General features: G+C 40.3%; 9 non-coding genes across 9 annotated transcripts in view; all 9 read left to right on the top strand.

The window, feature by feature from the left end:
* The window catches only part of LOC128008759 (5S ribosomal RNA), a 119-nt gene extending 42 nt beyond the window's left edge, over nt 1–77 (top strand). The window contains exon 1 of the ribosomal RNA XR_008180487.1: nt 1–77. This exon is cut by the window's left edge and continues 42 nt beyond it. This is a non-coding gene — a ribosomal RNA (5S ribosomal RNA).
* A 510-nt stretch (nt 78–587) lies between these two features.
* LOC128008144 (5S ribosomal RNA) lies at nt 588–706 on the top strand. Its single transcript, XR_008179882.1, has one exon. It is a non-coding gene; the product is annotated as a 5S ribosomal RNA (ribosomal RNA).
* Nucleotides 707–1,092: 386 nt separating this feature from the next.
* LOC128008155 (5S ribosomal RNA) lies at nt 1,093–1,211 on the top strand. Its single transcript, XR_008179893.1, has one exon. It is a non-coding gene; the product is annotated as a 5S ribosomal RNA (ribosomal RNA).
* A 653-nt stretch (nt 1,212–1,864) lies between these two features.
* On the top strand, nt 1,865–1,983 carry LOC128008760 (5S ribosomal RNA). The gene has a single exon (XR_008180488.1). It is a non-coding gene; the product is annotated as a 5S ribosomal RNA (ribosomal RNA).
* Nucleotides 1,984–2,493: 510 nt separating this feature from the next.
* Nucleotides 2,494–2,612, top strand: LOC128008761 (5S ribosomal RNA). Its single transcript, XR_008180489.1, has one exon. It is a non-coding gene; the product is annotated as a 5S ribosomal RNA (ribosomal RNA).
* Nucleotides 2,613–2,833: 221 nt separating this feature from the next.
* On the top strand, nt 2,834–2,952 carry LOC128008762 (5S ribosomal RNA). Its single transcript, XR_008180490.1, has one exon. It is a non-coding gene; the product is annotated as a 5S ribosomal RNA (ribosomal RNA).
* A 509-nt stretch (nt 2,953–3,461) lies between these two features.
* Nucleotides 3,462–3,580, top strand: LOC128008763 (5S ribosomal RNA). Its single transcript, XR_008180492.1, has one exon. It is a non-coding gene; the product is annotated as a 5S ribosomal RNA (ribosomal RNA).
* A 510-nt stretch (nt 3,581–4,090) lies between these two features.
* LOC128008167 (5S ribosomal RNA) lies at nt 4,091–4,209 on the top strand. The gene has a single exon (XR_008179905.1). It is a non-coding gene; the product is annotated as a 5S ribosomal RNA (ribosomal RNA).
* Nucleotides 4,210–4,591: 382 nt separating this feature from the next.
* On the top strand, nt 4,592–4,710 carry LOC128008178 (5S ribosomal RNA). The gene has a single exon (XR_008179916.1). It is a non-coding gene; the product is annotated as a 5S ribosomal RNA (ribosomal RNA).
* Nucleotides 4,711–5,000: the final 290 nt, after the last annotated feature.

Genomic DNA, 5,000 nt, shown 5'->3' on the forward strand with positions numbered 1-5,000 from the left:
TCTCGGAAGCTAAGCAGGTTTGGGCCTGGTTAGTACTTGGATGGGAGACCGCCTGGGAATACCAGGTGCTGTAAGCTTTTTGGACATTTTTCACTTAGTATATAATAATTTTGCCAAAAAATAGAGTCAATGCCCGATCTCTGAATATTAACAAGTTTGGGCCTGGTTAGTACATGGATGGGAGACTGCCTGGGAATACCAGGTGCTGTAAGCTTTTTGGACATTTTTCACTTAGTATATAATAATTTTGCCAAAAAATAGAGTCAATGCCCGATCTCTGAATCTTAGCAGGTTTAGGTCTGGTTAGCACTTTGATGAGAGACTGCCTGGGAATACCAGGTGCTTTAATCTCTTTGGAAAATTTCACGAATTATATAATAATCTTTCATTTAAAAAAAAAAAAAAAAAAAAAGAGTCAATGCCCGATCTCTGAATCTTAGCAGGTTTAGGTATGGTTAGCACTTTGATGAGAGACTGCCTAGGAATACCAGGTGCTTTAAGCTTTTGGGTTTTCTTTCCTACTTATATAATGTACTGGCGATTAGATTGGCTGGTCTTTAAATAGCCCTCTCTTTGCAGCAGTCTTCGCTTACGGCCATACCAACCTGGCTATGCCCGATCTCATCTGATCTCGGAAGCTAAGCAGGTTTGGGCCTGGTTAGTACTTGGATGGGAGACCGCCTGGGAATACCAGGTGCTGTAAGCTTTTTGGACATTTTTCACTTAGTATATAATAATTTTGCCAACAAATAGAGTCAATGCCCGATCTCTGAATCTTAGCAGGTTTAGGTCTGGTTAGCACTTTGATGAGAGACTGCCTGGGAATACCAGGTGCTTTAATCTCTTTGGAAAATTTCACGAATTATATAATAATCTTTCATTAAAAAAAAAAAAAAAAAAAAAAAAAAAAAAAAAAAGAGTCAATGTTCGATCTCTGAATCTTAGCAGGTTTAGGTATGGTTAGCACTTTGATGAGAGACTGCCTAGGAATACCAGGTGCTTTAAGCTTTTGGGTTTTCTTTCCTACTTATATAATGTACTGGCGATTAGATTGGCTGGTCTTTAAATAGCCCTCTCTTTGCTGCTGTCTTCGCTTACGGCCATACCAACCTGGCTATGCCCGATCTCATCTGATCTCGGAAGCTAAGCAGGTTTGGGCCTGGTTAGTACTTGGATGGGAGACCGCCTGGGAATACCAGGTGCTGTAAGCTTTTTGGACATTTTTCACTTAGTATATAATAATTTTGCCAAAAAATAGAGTCAATGCCCGATCTCTGAATATTAGCAGGTTTGGGCCTGGTTAGTACATGGATGGGAGACTGCCTGGGAATACCAGGTGCTGTAAGCTTTTTGGACATTTTTCACTTAGTATATAATAATTTTGCCAAAAAATAGAGTCAATGCCCGATCTCTGAATCTTAGCAGGTTTAGGTCTGGTTAGCACTTTGATGAGAGACTGCCTGGGAATACCAGGTGCTGTAAGCTTTTTGGACATTTTTCACTTAGTATATAATAATTTTGCCAAAAAATAGAGTCAATTCCCGATCTCTGAATCTTAGCAGGTTTAGGTCTGGTTAGCACTTTGATGAGAGACTGCCTGGGAATACCAGGTGCTTTAATCTCTTTGGAAAATTTCACGAATAATATAATAATCTTTCTTTAAAAAAAAAAAAAAAAAAAAAAAAAAAAGGGTCAATGCCCGATCTCTGAATCTTAGCAGGTTTAGGTATGGTTAGCACTTTGATGAGAGACTGCCTAGGAATACCAGGTGCTTTAAGCTTTTGGGTTTTCTTTCCTACTTATATAATGTACTGGCGATTAGATTGGCTGGTCTTTAAATAGCCCTCTCTTTGCTGCTGTCTTCGCTTACGGCCATACCAACCTGGCTATGCCCGATCTCGTCTGATCTCGGAAGCTAAGCAGGTTTGGGCCTGGTTAGTACTTGGATGGGAGACCGCCTGGGAATACCAGGTGCTGTAAGCTTTTTGGACATTTTTCACTTAGTATATAATAATTTTGCCAAAAAATAGAGTCAATGCCCGATCTCTGAATATTAACAGGTTTGGGCCTGGTTAGTACATGGATGGGAGACTGCCTGGGAATACCAGGTGCTGTAAGCTTTTTGGACATTTTTCACTTAGTATATAATAATTTTGCCAAAAAATAGAGTCAATGCCCGATCTCTGAATCTTAGCAGGTTTAGGTCTGGTTAGCACTTTGATGAGAGACTGCCTGGGAATACCAGGTGCTTTAATCTCTTTGGAAAATTTCACGAATTATATAATAATCTTTCATTTAAAAAAAAAAAAAAAAAAAAAGAGTCAATGCCCGATCTCTGAATCTTAGCAGGTTTAGGTATGGTTAGCACTTTGATGAGAGACTGCCTAGGAATACCAGGTGCTTTAAGCTTTTGGGTTTTCTTTCCTACTTATATAATGTACTGGCGATTAGATTGGCTGGTCTTTAAATAGCCCTCTCTTTGCTGCTGTCTTCGCTTACGGCCATACCAACCTGGCTATGCCCGATCTCGTCTGATCTCGGAAGCTAAGCAGGTTTGGGCCTGGTTAGTACTTGGATGGGAGACCGCCTGGGAATACCAGGTGCTGTAAGCTTTTTGGACATTTTTCACTTAGTATATAATAATTTTGCCAAAAAATAGAGTCAATGCCCGATCTCTGAATATTAACAAGTTTGGGCCTGGTTAGTACATGGATGGGAGACTGCCTGGGAATACCAGGTGCTGTAAGCTTTTGGGTTTTCTTTCCTACTTATATAATGTACTGGCGATTAGATTGGCTGGTCTTTAAATAGCCCTCTCTTTGCTGCTGTCTTCGCTTACGGCCATACCAACCTGGCTATGCCCGATCTCGTCTGATCTCGGAAGCTAAGCAGGTTTGGGCCTGGTTAGTACTTGGATGGGAGACCGCCTGGGAATACCAGGTGCTGTAAGCTTTTTGGACATTTTTCACTTAGTATATAATAATTTTGCCAAAAAATAGAGTCAATGCCCGATCTCTGAATATTAACAGGTTTGGGCCTGGTTAGTACATGGATGGGAGACTGCCTGGGAATACCAGGTGCTGTAAGCTTTTTGGACATTTTTCACTTAGTATATAATAATTTTGCCAAAAAATAGAGTCAATGCCCGATCTCTGAATCTTAGCAGGTTTAGGTCTGGTTAGCACTTTGATGAGAGACTGCCTGGGAATACCAGGTGCTTTAATCTCTTTGGAAAATTTCACGAATTATATAATAATCTTTCATTTAAAAAAAAAAAAAAAAAAAAGAGTCAATGCCCGATCTCTGAATCTTAGCAGGTTTAGGTATGGTTAGCACTTTGATGAGAGACTGCCTAGGAATACCAGGTGCTTTAAGCTTTTGGGTTTTCTTTCCTACTTATATAATGTACTGGCGATTAGATTGGCTGGTCTTTAAATAGCCCTCTCTTTGCTGCTGTCTTCGCTTACGGCCATACCAACCTGGCTATGCCCGATCTCGTCTGATCTCGGAAGCTAAGCAGGTTTGGGCCTGGTTAGTACTTGGATGGGAGACCGCCTGGGAATACCAGGTGCTGTAAGCTTTTTGGACATTTTTCACTTAGTATATAATAATTTTGCCAAAAAATAGAGTCAATGCCCGATCTCTGAATATTAACAAGTTTGGGCCTGGTTAGTACATGGATGGGAGACTGCCTGGGAATACCAGGTGCTGTAAGCTTTTTGGACATTTTTCACTTAGTATATAATAATTTTGCCAAAAAATAGAGTCAATGCCCGATCTCTGAATCTTAGCAGGTTTAGGTCTGGTTAGCACTTTGATGAGAGACTGCCTGGGAATACCAGGTGCTTTAATCTCTTTGGAAAATTTCACGAATTATATAATAATCTTTCATTTAAAAAAAAAAAAAAAAAAAAAGAGTCAATGCCCGATCTCTGAATCTTAGCAGGTTTAGGTATGGTTAGCACTTTGATGAGAGACTGCCTAGGAATACCAGGTGCTTTAAGCTTTTGGGTTTTCTTTCCTACTTATATAATGTACTGGCGATTAGATTGGCTGGTCTTTAAATAGCCCTCTCTTTGCAGCAGTCTTCGCTTACGGCCATACCAACCTGGCTATGCCCGATCTCATCTGATCTCGGAAGCTAAGCAGGTTTGGGCCTGGTTAGTACTTGGATGGGAGACCGCCTGGGAATACCAGGTGCTGTAAGCTTTTTGGACATTTTTCACTTAGTATATAATAATTTTGCCAACAAATAGAGTCAATGCCCGATCTCTGAATCTTAGCAGGTTTAGGTCTGGTTAGCACTTTGATGAGAGACTGCCTGGGAATACCAGGTGCTTTAATCTCTTTGGAAAATTTCACGAATTATATAATAATCTTTCATTAAAAAAAAAAAAAAAAAAAAAAAAAAAAAAAGAGTCAATGTTCGATCTCTGAATCTTAGCAGGTTTAGGTATGGTTAGCACTTTGATGAGAGACTGCCTAGGAATACCAGGTGCTTTAAGCTTTTGGGTTTTCTTTCCTACTTATATAATGTACTGGCGATTAGATTGGCTGGTCTTTAAATAGCCCTCTCTTTGCTGCTGTCTTCGCTTACGGCCATACCAACCTGGCTATGCCCGATCTCATCTGATCTCGGAAGCTAAGCAGGTTTGGGCCTGGTTAGTACTTGGATGGGAGACCGCCTGGGAATACCAGGTGCTGTAAGCTTTTTGGACATTTTTCACTTAGTATATAATAATTTTGCCAAAAAATAGAGTCAATGCCCGATCTCTGAATATTAGCAGGTTTGGGCCTGGTTAGTACATGGATGGGAGACTGCCTGGGAATACCAGGTGCTGTAAGCTTTTTGGACATTTTTCACTTAGTATATAATAATTTTGCCAAAAAATAGAGTCAATGCCCGATCTCTGAATCTTAGCAGGTTTAGGTCTGGTTAGCACTTTGATGAGAGACTGCCTAGGAATACCAGGTGCTTTAAGCTTTTGGGTTTTCTTTCC

This window comes from Carassius gibelio, chromosome B22 (assembly GCF_023724105.1).
Source record: "Carassius gibelio isolate Cgi1373 ecotype wild population from Czech Republic chromosome B22, carGib1.2-hapl.c, whole genome shotgun sequence".
NCBI lineage: Eukaryota > Metazoa > Chordata > Actinopteri > Cypriniformes > Cyprinidae > Carassius > Carassius gibelio.